This window comes from Pangasianodon hypophthalmus, chromosome 5 (genome assembly GCF_027358585.1).
Source record: "Pangasianodon hypophthalmus isolate fPanHyp1 chromosome 5, fPanHyp1.pri, whole genome shotgun sequence".
Classification (NCBI taxonomy): Eukaryota; Metazoa; Chordata; class Actinopteri; order Siluriformes; family Pangasiidae; genus Pangasianodon; species Pangasianodon hypophthalmus.
The window spans coordinates 22,629,364-22,644,069 of NC_069714.1; the positions used below are offsets into that span (position 1 = coordinate 22,629,364).

At 35.9% G+C, this 14,706-nt stretch overlaps 1 long non-coding RNA gene across 1 annotated transcript; it reads right to left on the reverse strand.

Annotated features, from left to right (window-relative positions):
* Positions 1-11,663: 11,663 nt before the first annotated feature.
* Positions 11,664-12,540, reverse strand: LOC128318416 (uncharacterized). Its single transcript, XR_008301809.1, has 3 exons — positions 12,383-12,540; positions 12,164-12,268; positions 11,664-11,939 (listed from the first exon to the last, which is right to left on the reverse strand). It is a non-coding gene; the product is annotated as an uncharacterized LOC128318416 (long non-coding RNA).
* Positions 12,541-14,706: the final 2,166 nt, after the last annotated feature.

Here is a 14,706-nt window from a genome sequence, read left to right on the forward strand (position 1 = left end):
CACTCTGAGGGAAAAAAAAAGGATACTAACCTGTACCTTTACTTCTTAATGGAGTGATGCACCTTTGATACATAGTATATCTTTACAGTTTTACTCTAAAAATCCAATTATGCACCTTAAATCTTTTTTAAAGGTACACTACATCCACAATTCCAGGTGAAAGATACATATTAAAGGTACAAACCCCGGGGTGCACGGTGGCTGAGCGGTTAGCCTCCAGGGTTGGGGGTTTGAGGAGCTTGCATGTTCTCCCCTTGCTTTGGGGGTTTCCACCGGGTACTCCGGTTTCTTTCCCCAGTCCAAAGACATGTTGTAGACTGATTGGCATTTCCAAATTGTCCACGGTGTGTGTGATTGTGCCCCAAGTCCTGTGCGACCCTGTGTAGGATGGATGATGAAGATGGATGGATGACAAAGTCACTTTGTGACAAAGAAAGATACGATTTAGTACCCTTTTTCCGAAAGTTTAAAATCAGGAACATACAGAATCAATAAATATCATCGTATATTTATTGACATATAAACATATAGGTAAGTGAAAGAGGAAGCACACCTACCTTGTAACCTTGTATCTATTTCAGATACACCTTCATATAAGTGCACACTGCAGGTATTTTGACTAGATTATTGACTAAAGTCCATTCATTATGGGAAAGGAACCATTATACCATTATACACCACTATCTAGATATTATTTTGTGTGACACTGACATAGTGTGAGTGCCTCTGATAAAGTGTGTTTCAGGCACGCAGGATTACTGGGATGTTTTAATACACCAATTATCTTTTATACACGCCAACCTTGTTGATCCACTTTATAGATGTACAGACTACAGAGCATAGAGATAATCTATGTTAATCATCCTCAAGCCCTTCATCAATGTCAGATATTGACAACAGAATCACTGTCAGCTGAAATTTTTTGGTGGGCAGACTTGTTCTCAACACAGCCATGTTCTCAACATCCCAGCAGCACTGTGTCACCTGATACACTTATTCCAGCACCACACACGACCTTGTATCAGTGTTGTGTGGTCCATCGTACAAATGTCTGGTTGGTGGTGGTCTCCTTCCGCTGATGAACGTGGTAGAGAGGGGCTGATGAACTGCCCATTGCAACAGATGGGTTACTATCAGTAATTTTATAACTACAAACAGCACCTATACAGTTAAAGTTGGACCTGATAAAATGGTAAATGTGTGTATATGTAATTTTAAGGGTACCTGGTACTTGACATTAATTGGGTAAGTAAACAGTGAATGTAGTATATCTTTAGAAATCTATTTACAATACATAAATGGTCAACTGTTGAGCTTTTGCATATACACATACACTGTTTTTATACATTCGAGTATGCATAGTCATTCAACAGTATATATGCTCTGGGTCAAAAACTGGGCCAAGAAAAATAAAAAGTCCATTGAAATTAAATTTTTTTTTAAATTTAGCAGTGAAAAAATTCAACAAACTTGGAAAGACAAGCAACATGCAACATAAGTTAATACTGAATAGATTTTCCTTAATATTTTTTCAAATAATGAATTTTAGTGTAAACCTTCACACAGCCTTTTACACACAGATGTGTCAGTGTTCTTCCATTCAATTGTAATGGCTTCCCATCGTTGATAAACAGACTGTGAAGTAGACCTGTTTAGGAGATGAAGTGGGTCCTAACTTTCAATGATATGCAACACTTTTGCCCTTTTCTTTACCCCAGAGTGTAGGCTTTGTTAATATTCAGCTGCACCGCCGGACAATAAGTTGGTGTTACAACACACCAGTTGCACGTGCTCACCCTTCGAAATGTTCCTAACAACTTCCTTTCTTCCTGGAGAAAAACATGTTCGGAAGTCATTGATATTTGAGCTCTTTCCTCAGTAGCACTTTTTCAAAGAATGAAGTGACTGGGGGGACGGCTTTCCCTCTCTCTTCCTGGTAGGTTTTTTTTTTTCACATTCCAGAGTTGTCTCATGCAATTACATCAGGGCATTGCATCATGAAATTTACAATCACATTTATTGTACTATATATTGTGTAGACTTTCCACAAGATCTGGATCAAGTCAAAATGGCTCAGAAAAAAATAAGTCGGTGACCAAATTTGAATACATGATGTTTGTTTGATGGGCTTTTAGCGGATCGCTTACAATTCACTAAAAAAACCGATGATAATTTGCACTTGAAAAGAAAACGTGAGAAATGGCCACGTACTGGTATTTTAGGAGAAGAGAATAAGCTTACCATTTTTCCCCCTCACCCTGTGAAAGCATGATAAGTGGTGCACTAATTACCCAGTTCATACAGATATTACCATCCCACTAAGTCATACTTGTCTTTGCAATATATATATATATATATATAAATTTCTCATACAAAATAAATCCTGATTATTGGTAAAGCTAGGTTAAATTGGCTCAATCTGTTAGCTGGGGCAGTTTGGGGAAATCAGAGTATATAATTAACAATAATCATAAACCTGAATATTGTCTTTAATACACAGCTAGGTATGTCTGCCAGGCTGGCTAGGTAGATTTTAGAACGAGTGCTAAAGCTGCTCGCCTGCTGCTTCCTCTTTTTTTTATTACTGTAAAAGTATTCTGGATTTGGCAGGAGCTGAATGAAATCACAAGCCCCAACAAAGAATGGTACACCTTTTGAATAAGCCAGCTGCGGAACTTCTTGCAACTGAACATGAATATATTCTGATTCTTTTAGTGATATGTTCTAGTGATATGAATGAGATTTGTGATAAGGGAGTCTATGACTTTAGTTGAATAATATTTGTTTTACTTTCATATAGTTTACAACTATAATTATAAGTGATGAGGAAAATATGCATGTCATGCTGAGAAATAACTAGAACTACAGGGGAGGAGATTTTCCTTCGCAGCTACAATAGTGCTGACACATTCTTGAGTCAATCTCCTTGCCAACCCTTTTACAATAAGTCTTTGTGATAATATTTCATGCATGAAGTTCCGACGGTTATTGACTACATACCGCCAATAATTTAACAGAAAATACTTGAGAGAGTATTTGTCTCTTGCTAACACATTTTTGTGCAAATTTATACAAGAACGCTGAGGCAGACACATACACCTAAATAGCAAATAGTGTGGTCTGTTTTGTGGTATTTTTTATTGCTACCCATGCTGGTTTAAACAAGAAAACAGACTTCCATACTCAAAACATCTGCTGTATGCAGACACCACAGACAAACCTCCAAAGTAATTTTCTGGAGACCAGGTAGTTTATTGATTAAAAAAACAGCTGCTAGCCTATGTGACTGTGCCAGTATAAGTGCTACAGTAATTAACTAATGTCACAAACCACATTGTTGCAGTTAAATTCACAGGTTGGAAACAAAGGGCAGGTGCATGCATTATACTTTCTTAAAACTCACTGTATTTCACTGTAGCACTGTTGGTTTAGAAGGGTTTAGACAGATTAAACAAATACACTACAGGAGATGTGAGCTAAATTGCATACAAATTAACTTGTGTGTTTTTAGAAATGTCTGTGTAAAGCACAAGCACAAGAAACTTAAATGTGCTATACAAATAAACCCGCCTTGCCTTAACAATGGGCCTAACAGACAAAGAGTATGTTTCCCACCTTTGCTTTGTTTAGTGTGTAAGGGGGAGTGTTTGGGGGGCAGGGGTACGAGGCAGTGGGGGTTGGGCAGAGTTCAGCTCTTCTACTTGACTCTATCCCCAGGAGTAGGTGGAGTAAACGTATCAGCCGTGAGTCTCTTATTCCATCAAGTAGGCCTCACTGCTCCGTTCTTCCCTCTGCACGACTAGCTGTAGTGGAGCTACAAGCAGAAAAGTGTGTAAGACCTGGTAGCACACTTCAGATTATTACAGAACTGGGGAACACTGGTGTTGCCATGGAGGCAGAGCGGCAAGCCCTCAACCGCCCCCCAGCATTAGAGCAGATGGTTGGAGGAAGGGTGCTTCAGGAGTTGTGTTGCACCAGCAACTTCACACACGACTATCTCTCTAAGGGTCTTCAGCAGGGTTTCTTTGTTTGCCAAGCCATAACATTTCACACTAGCCAACTTGTAATGTAAAATTCTGAATTATATTAGAGTGAAGACCAGTTTAGTGTTTGTAATTTTTTTTTAAATGCCTTTAGTTATATGAAATACAGCAAAACATCTGCAATTATCATAATTCAAAATACCCTGGTGTGAGAAAAAAGTCTTGGGTTTATAATTTTTTTCTTCTTTAAAATAGCATTTCTACTTACTATTATTTTTTTAATCCTTCATGACAGTCACAGAGATCAAAACCAATGTATTCTACATCCCTGGTGCTAATTTAGCCCTTACATGATACAAAGGCTGCATGTGTCCATACGAAGGTTGCATGTGTCCAAGAGCTTCCTCTCTTACTGTGGGAACATGTGTTTGGAAGTCATTGAACCGCCACCACTTTCCAGTTTTTACTACAAAATTCCAAAAGTCTTTTACTGAAGAATCAACATTAAAGCATGGAGCCATGCCACCGAGGATAATTATAACACAAGGCAATAAACCAAGTACCACTTTCTAAACCACTGAGGAAAGAAGTAATATTTATGAAAATACTTTGCCATCCACCACGGCAGACGTCTTTGCGTGCTCCTCCCATAACCGCTGTTATTTATTATTTATATTAGCCCTTACAGTTGCTCTAAATGTGCAGTATTGTATGCACTAATAAATTACAGCAGACAGAAACTTCTGGAAATCAGCAAAACTCACTGCAAACTCGCCATTAGCCTTTATGATCTGGATGATCTCCAACAATATTTATACAACCTGACAGCTAATGTCTCTTTCATTGTACACGTTTACTGCCATTGTCTTACTACTGCACTACAGCCTACAATACCTCACATTAGTACTTGTAGCATATTTCATTTTATACTTGTAATAAAAATTATATCACACTCTTTCTGTACACCCTGCCCCACAGTGTAATTTCTATCCATTTTATAACTCTGTCTGTACAGTATCGATGGTTTATCAGAAGGAATGCAGAGTAAGAATTTCATTGTATAGTGCAACTGCCTGTTTTAGTGTGCGCATGACAAAACTCTTGACTCTTGAATATTCATTCACTCTGCACACCAAAAAGAATAAAAATGTAATGATATAATGAATACATTGTAGTACGTGTATTTCTGTGTTAAGGGTTTTTCCTTTTGTTGTTATTGTGAATTTAATAAATAGAAAATCTCTAATTTTTCTCCGCCCATAAAATCTTCTGGTATTAGATTTAATGCAAACTTTATTGTAGCTTAAATATAGTTAATATAAATATAGCTCTGTTGGGATTAAACTAGTTAGTGTGATAGCATTATGCATTATCATATAATTATCATAGATGTATTATCATAGAATTATGATAGCATAGATTTATACAAAAGTTTTGATAAGCTATCAGAAAAAAAATATGTGCTGCTCAAATGTTAATGGTTGTAGAGGTCAATTTAATGACACAATGCAATAACGCAAAAAAAGTGATTTACACGTGAGGCAGAATACAATCCAAGCATAGAGCTTGCAGGCTCTCTTGCAGTCTTGGAAACTGAACTCGTAACTGCTTGGGGGCTGTTTCCGAAGCCCCCACCCCACCAAACCACCTCAATCATTTCTTTCAATCTGTAGACCACAAGGGGGCCCCATGCGAAAGCCACAACTGCAGTATCTGCTCATTGTCCCTTATTGGCAAAAGATTCCTGTTTGACCTGCTTATAGCTAGAAACAGCCCTGCTCATAACCTTCTGGTTACTATCACAGAACTTAACTGTACAGCTACCACTGCACACTAACAGAATTTTGATGTTTGTTATGCATAGAATTAATCAGACAACCTGTGAGTGTATGAGTGACTTGTAGGAATGCACTGAAGATTAATTCCGATTACTAGTGTGCATATTTACACAAAAAGTGTACAACAGATATCTGTGCGTGTATATATATATATATATATATATATATATATATATATATATATATATATATATATATATATATATATATCTTTGAAAATAGATATAAAGATTGTTGGCAAGGCAATATCTAAATCTTAACATGATTTAGATATACTGCACTGCATATAGTTACATGTTAAAGTTTTATAATAATATTATATATTATATCTATATATTTTTCGTGAATGTGGAGATGTTCTTACTTGACTCCATGGTAGCATTACTGAGGTATACAAAATTTTTGCAGGTGAGTGGTAAGTCTAGAACACCAATTAACTTTAATTCCTTAATGGACATTCAAAATGATTTAATGTGATGTGACATTCTCACACATTTGACCAAATTAATATGATTAATGGGTGGTACGGTGGTGCAGTGGGCAGTTCCGTAGTTCCAGGGTTCCTGTTTCAGTCCTGAGCTCTGGTTACTGCCTGGGCAGAGTTTTGCATGTTGTCTCCGTGTTCATGTGGCTTTTATACAGATCCTCTAGTTTCCTCTTGCTGTCCAAAACATACAGGTTGGTTGATTGGCTATGCTAAATTGCCCATGGCATTGAATAAGTGTGTGAATATGTGGTGCATGGTCCCCTGTGCTGGACTGGCATCCCATCCGGGATAGACTCCAGATCTAGTGAAACCTTGTCCAAAATAAAGCGTTTAGTGAAAATAAATAAATGAACATAATTGACAACATGTTTTCCCAAAATAACATGACCATATTAATTGTGGCAGCAACAATGTACAGTTAAAAGAGAGTGTAAAATAAGTTTATTTATTTAACAAACATTTAAATCATAAATGATTTATGGGTAAGTTGACTTGTTAGGGGCCGTCATTCAGGGGCCGTCTAACAAACTTGAGTTAATAAACCAATGGACCAACCCCTAAGGAAATGCCTTGAAAAAGCACACCAGAAGAGTAAAACTAGAATTAAAACTTGACATGATTGTGTGTCCAGTATAACACTGACTATTTTTAATTATTGCCACAGTCCAGTTGACTTGGTCTTTTGAGGTCTGATGGGTGTTACTACTGCTTATGTTCTTGACAGTTGGCTGAAGAAATTAAATAAAATTCATTTAATGACTTTTAATTCTTTAATTAAATTACATCCCTTAATGTTACCATTAAATAGTTATTAATTAGTTTTGCAATGCACACATCAGAAATCTAGGTTTTTACATAAATGTATCTACTAAATGAACTGTGTTGAGAAAAAAAAAGATCTACATGTATTTCAAAAGCTTCACCTACAGCTGGTGCCTGTTGCTTCATGCAGTTGTTTGTTCTGTCTGTTACACTGCTCTCTATTATATCTGGGTATTTGTACCATCTTATTATCCTGTTCCAGTCAAGGCAAAATCTTCCACATTCCACATTCATGCAGTAGCCTTTTCCGAAGATGTCATGTCTTGTATGTCAATCCTAGTTTCTTACTACAGTTTTTGGATTGTTCTAAAATTTCAAAAGTTCACTGGTCTGAGTAGAAGTGTTTCATGTGTGAAAACAGCTTTATTCACAAAATAAAAGAGCACATCAGTGCCATCAGGTATGGTGGCCCATAGGTTTAAAACTCATTAACAAACCAAGAGCAAAACACCAGCAATTAAAAAAACATGCATTGATCATTAATGCAACATTACCTCAAAACAGAAATTATCAGTGCTTATTGAAAATCACATGCTCGTTTTGACTTCATGATGTTGACATGCTTTGAATTTGTTGTCGTCTTTTAGGTTTTGCTATTGTGCTTACGAATTTGCTCACTTGTGTTTTTTTGCTGTTGCACTTTCTGAGTTTCTGTTGTGTTTTGGAGTTAGCTGTTATTCTTCTGAATTTGCTGTCGTGTTTTTGGTTTGTTAATGTGTTTTGCACTTAGCGATGTAATCAAGCCTCTTCTATAAAATTCTGCATAACAAATGACTACTCGAATCTATCTGAAGTCCAGTGCATACAGAGCTTAGTAAAGATATGTCTATATGTCTTATTGAAATGGTTAATAATGTTTGCAGAATCCAATTGTGTACTCGTAGAGTTCGCCACTATAATAGTGCTAACTGAGCTGATACAGTTGAGGTCAAAAGGTGAAGACTCATGAACAACTATCAGTAAACAAAAAAACACAGCTGTGGATCATTCAGGTAACAACACAGTATTAAGAATCAAGTGGATGTAAACTTTTGAACGGGGTCATTTTTATAAATTCAACTATTATTTTCTCTTGTGGACTATATGTAAACATCTTTTATGTGAAATATCTTATTCAGATCAGCACTAAATAAACAATAACATGCATTTTGTATGATCGCTCTTATTTTGGTAAAATAATTAACATTTTGCAGATTTTGAAAGGGGGATGTAAACTTTTGACCTCAACTGTAAGTTAATCAGTGGTGTCTAGCTATTTATCTATCACTGAATTACTTAGTCTACTTCATACCAGAAAGCTTTTGACATATGCGGATTAAAGTTTCTTCTCATTTAGGCAAAAGTGGTTTCGTGTTAAACAGTGATGGCTGGTCATGATATTAGATGGGAGGGCAAAAATCAAATATCTATCAATAACTAGACAATGAAATTTGTTAGGGTTGAGCAATGCATTATAGCATTATATCATGATGTCTCAATAGCATAATAAGAATGATGTGTGTAATGTATTACACACTTAAAGACAGATAGGCAGTTCCATAAGTTCACAAGGTCCTACTGGGTCCATTGTGCATTTCCTGTGAATACCAGACATGGTAAAGAGAAAAGTTGTTACCCCGAGAGAGAGTAACTACTGATAATCCACCGCATTCATATTAATTTCACAGTGACTGAATTATATTTACATGTGTTGTCGGTGTTCTTCTTCAAAGTTCCCATGAAAATCTCTGCAGTGAGAATCTGTGATCTTACAGTTATGAGAATCTGGATCTTACGACCAGAGGAAGAATATATCACTGTGAACCAGAGACGTCAGCTCACAATGTAAATATATTTTGACAAACCCTCTACTTATATTAGATATTGATTTCCCATGGATCAACATGGCATGACATGGCAGCTTCTATTTAAATATAATTGGAATGTAATTTTGTAGTAAATATTGACACAGACAGATAATTCACTGCAGCCTGACAGTGCAAAGCTATTTGTGCTGAACAGACAAATGAAGAGTAAACTATTCAGATATCTATGTATGGTATTATATATGGTATCATAAGTAATATTTTTCATTGCTTAAGTGAAGTTTTCACTGATCAAAAAATGAAATTCTTACAGGTATCTATGACGGCACAGACAGGATTTTGCAGTAGAGAGCCATATTCTTCACACCTACCAGCACAGCCTTTACCAACAAACACATAACTCTGGCATGGTAGCACCAAAGGTGCACAGAACTACACTACCCATCAGCCCCAGCATGTCACATGTCACAATCACACACACCTTTTTTCCTGTTTCACCTTGATTAGCACCACTTTTTAAGTTCTAGTTTTTCAGCGTCTTGTTGTGAAGCTTTTGTTGTAATGTCGTTTGTTGTGTGTACTCTCTAGTCTGTGTATGTTCTTGCCTGGAGATCATGTTTCATGCTTATGATTTTAAGATTTACGTCATTTGTGTTGTTTTGTTTAAATAATAATCTGCCTGCACTTGCCTCCGCCTCCACCTTCTTGACAAACACAACTAGGTTTCACCTAAAACACTCCAAATACAAGAGCTGTTGAAGGATTTCTGCATTCTTACACTGTTAAATCTACAAACTAATAAGAAATGTTTTATGTATTCGGGACTTATTATGGCTTATGAACAGCAATGCAACTCGACAAATTAAAAGACCGCTGATTTGCATGAAACCTCTGAGAAAATGACAAGTTATATTGTTTTGTTCTGTATACAAACCTCATTAATATACTTTAATACAGTTTTTCCTCCTCCAAAGGTCTCTCGAATGTGCAAATCTCAACATTTTCGAATTCGCACAAAAAGGTTTGTAGAGAAGCAACAATGCACCATTACTTTAACTAATACTGTAACAAATCTATTCATGCATTTTCAAAGATTGACTTAAAGTTTGCTGCTCCACATTTGGTTAATCCAGTATGACTGATGGTTGCTTCTGTTCGGTATAGAGTGTTACTCTGTCCCTTAATTTATACCTGGATTTTAGTGTATATCCAAGGTTTTTTTTTCTGCCCTAAGTATTGTTTTGTGAAGAGACTATCTTGCAGGAATATGACGCTTGTTGGCACTAAAAAAAAGCGGATGAGAATTTTAAAATTAAAATTTTGGTGTTCCTTCCTCGTTTCCAGATATAAGCGGTAAATGCAGTCACTTAGGGCCGCAAGGGGGCTCTGTATGAAAGCAGGATTTTTAAAAAATTATATATTTTTTGTAATAATATCTTTTGGTAAGTAGGATGTCCCTTAGGGCCCCCAAAGGTTTAGAAACAGACCTGCTTGGGTGGCTGGGAAACAAAACCATCAGTAAAAGATTCCTGTACATAACACATAAAAGTGAGAGACACTTATGCGACACATCCTTAATTTGCTAATCCGGAAGCTTTAAGGTTACACATGATCCACAGTCAATTATTAAAAAAGAACATTTTCATATTAAGATGAAACAGATATGCGCATGTGTATTTTGAAAGCTTTACTAGCTGGCCCCTGTTGCTCAGTGCAGTATTGTTTGGCCTGTACTATCAGTTACACTGCTCCCCATTATACCTGTGTTTAAAACATCCATTCAAGCTTACTATTCTGTTCCAACAAAGGGAGAAACAATCTTTCACCCTCCTATTGTGGAGTGTAAGACAGGTTCTGGATAAAATTTCCTGGCATAGTTTTGGATAAGGATTTTATTATCAACAAATTTTACTTGTGATTAATGGATTATTCTTCAATATATTTTTTGTTATTCTTACAAAAATGGAGCCATAGAAGAGGAAAAAATTTTTTTAAATGCAAATCATAAAATCACCTGCATGTGAAAGAGTGTGTACTCCTAGTGAACACCCCTAAATATCCTTATGCGGTGGGACACAAGCGATATAAACAACAGGCTGAAAAAAAAACTACTGGAGCAAAAAAAAAAAAAATTAAATTCTGCAAGTGAAATTTGGTGGGTAATCCTCCACTGATGAAGTCCTCTAAACAAGCTAGTATAGCCATGACACTTTACTATTCCCAGATTTCTGGCTCTGTGTGTGGAATTGTGTTCATTCTTTCAGTCACTCTCAATTACGCGACGTAGCTAAGAGTCACTGCCAGGAGACGTGAGCGTGCTGTAGTATACTGCATGAGCACAGAGAAAAGAATATTTTTATGTCAGTTTCAGGTTTAAAGCATTCTGATTTGTTTGTCACTTTTAACAAATCAATGGATTTTAAGATCAAGTCTAATCATAAGATCCCTTAATGGACATAATTGGACCTGGTTTCTGCTGATAGTTCTAGTTTTAAGATTTATTCTTCATAAGATTTATTCCTTGGTCTAAGTAAAACTGTCTCATTAAAAAAGACAGATATGTATTAGATTTTTAATTTACAAAAAAAAAAAAAGAAAAAAAGTTATAATATAATCACCAGTGGACACCAATATGTAATATGTTTAGACAGAGACGCATGTTATATTAGCTACGTCTTATTCAATTCTTTTATTCTAGGAAAAAAGACAAACTGGATATGTTGAAGGCTGTGGTTAATTCTTTTATTTAATTGAAATGATAATTCCCATTCTCATTATTTAACAAAACGAACCAAATAATACATCACATGCCTGAAATGTAAATAATTACTGTAAATGATTTTATATCCTTGGCTAGTGATGGTCATATAGAGACATCTCCACGGCTGATGTCCTCCTTATTAGTTGCAGTAGTTGGTACTGCAGCAGACAGCAGTGGTACCAGGAGCCTGCTGTTGCTGCCTACAGATGTACTCACTCATGCAGCCTTTCATATAAATGGTGGCTGTTGGAAGACAGATAAAATTGTTATAAGTAAAAATGTGGTGTTTTATTCCCACAACTGAATTATCCTAGTGCAGATTATCATATTGCACCCTAGGACAGATTCACAAAACAGTGGCTTATTATGAAGTCCTGGGTGTTTGAAACATCCAAATATACATTTTCAGTTTCCTGTTTAATAGGTAACATTTGTTTTTTTTTGACTGATTGAGATAAAGTTCTTACGGGCATCTACGATGGCGCAGACAGGATTTTGCAGAAGAGAGCCACATTCCTCTCTTCTACCTGAACAGCCTTTTCCAACACATCCATAACACCACAAAGCCTCACCTGAAACAGACCAAAGACAAGAGCAGCTGGAGGATTTCTGCATTTCAGCACTTAATAATACAAAAGTATCTAATTCGAAAAAATATTTCATATATTATGGGTCTAAAAACCTACTGTAATTTATGAAGAGTAAGGCAACCAGACAAATGAAAAGTGCCTTCATTTTCATCGTATCTGAAGAAATAATAAGAAAAACAACTTTTAATCAGTAAACTCACCTCTCACATTAGTGGTCCAAACATTTCTTTAAATTTAAACATTAGCAAAGATTTCTAATATGAATGGTTGTACATAATCAACAATGCATAATTATTTGAGAGTTGTTTCAACATTAACGGACATGTTAACAAATTTACCCATGTGTTAGACTCACCCATTGGCTGTTGCCTCTTTGCTTAACCCAGTGTACCTGCATTTATACCTATACAGTATCTTGGCTTTTATTCAAGGTCACTGATACGCCCCAGCCAAAGATTTGTACATTTGTATACATTAGGGAAAAATGTAGCTGGCACTGGTAGTTGGCAGCTGTTTGGTCACAGAGGAAAGTTTCTTCCTAACACATTTTTTCTAAAGACAACGTCAGCTATGTGTTGAAGCATTTTTTGGGATTGGGATGTTAGTCTAGAGTCTTGGACCAAATCTCTCAAGCCTCTAACCTGGTACTGGTAGGACATGAGCTGAAGTAAAATAACAATAATATCCTGCAAAAATACATTTAATATAATGTTCAATTCAATTCAATTTTATTTGTATAGCACACTCTATTGCTTTTTTAACAATCAACATTGTCACAAAGCAGCTTTACAGAACTCAGGATGTAGATTTAGATCCCTTATGAACAAGCCAAAGGCAACAGTGGTAAGTAAAACTCCCTGAGACGACATGAAGAGAAACAATGAGAGGAGCCAGACTCAAAAGGAAACACATCCTCTTCTGGGTGACCAGATAGTGGGATTAGTGGATCATTACTCTTCCACATTTGTATATCTTAAACAGTACTAACAGAGTCTGTGCCCATGATAGCCTCAGATTCTTGTGTTACTTCAGACTTCCTAACATATATATATATATATATATATATATATATATATATATATATATATATATATATATATATATATATATATATATATATGGTTAGAGGGTGTGTGTGTGTGTGTGTATATACAGTATATATATGTATGTAATGTATAGGTGTGTTCATATTTTATTTCAGGATTTCGTGGATATATCCAGATATACTGTATTCACAGTACCATGTTTGTTTCTAATTAATTTAGATTTTTTTTTACTGTAAAACTACTGCTTATTTTTCTTAATAAATGCTTTGTGTCTCTTGAAATTCTGTTGTTTCATGTAGATCAAAAAGTGATTTCAGTGCAATATTATATGGTTTAGTACTGAATAATACATAATGTCAACTTATCTGTCATTGTTTTTTTTCCCCTTAGGTTTAATGTGAAGACCATTGGAAACTTCACAAGGACAACAGATACTACATGGGAAAAATGCAGCTTGTCATTTGAGCATGCCTTTATCTCAAAACATAGATTTCAGCAGGCCCAGTCCCACAATGCAGACAGAACGTTTTTTTCATGGCGTTAAAAGCATCTGTCTCCGTTTGTAGCCTTTAGTTACTTGTTGAAGACATTGTCCTTAGCAATGGACATAACTGTTGTCTGTGTCAAATAACAAAGTGTGAAGGTCAATGCCTTTTAAAAGGTTACAGCATTCTTCACAGGTCCTTCCCTTCTTTTGAATTCATTGTCTCAAATAGGAGCGCCTCTCAAGCAACCCCCTAAACACATTGTAAAGTGGCAGACGGACACAGTTCACAGAAGCTAATGATATTTGGAACTTCAGCCAGAACAAAAGACCAAATACCAAAATCTGGTAGTGAAATCGTCAACAAAGTTATCTCTGTAGGCATAAATATCACAAATTTTGGACTGATTTTCAATCTGGACTGAAACTTTCAAAGGCTTAACGTTAATAGGGCAGCAATATAATGTGTAAGCAACAAAAAAGCAATCCCTTAGCTATAAATACACCTTTTAGACATGAGCAACCCTGGCTACACCCTTAACCTTAAACATGAAAAAGTGCTGGTTTAATACCTACAATGTGTTGTTTTAATTATTTGAATGAGAAGCAAAAAATTTGGTTCACATGATTTGCTGGTATGATATTTTCATACCAAGTTGAAATATTTTCACCATAGGATTTTATATGGCCAATTGATTGACTTTGTTTCCAGCATTTACTTTAAATCTGTTCCAGTTACCCACTCCACAATCTGGTGAAACAGACGATCTGTTTATTTTGGCTATGATGAACTAAATGCTGGAGGCTGGAAGCTTTATCCCAGTCTTTCATCAGTAATTATGGAATTAAAAAAGCAACATGTGTTAGCTTCACTTCTGTCCCTGCTATTT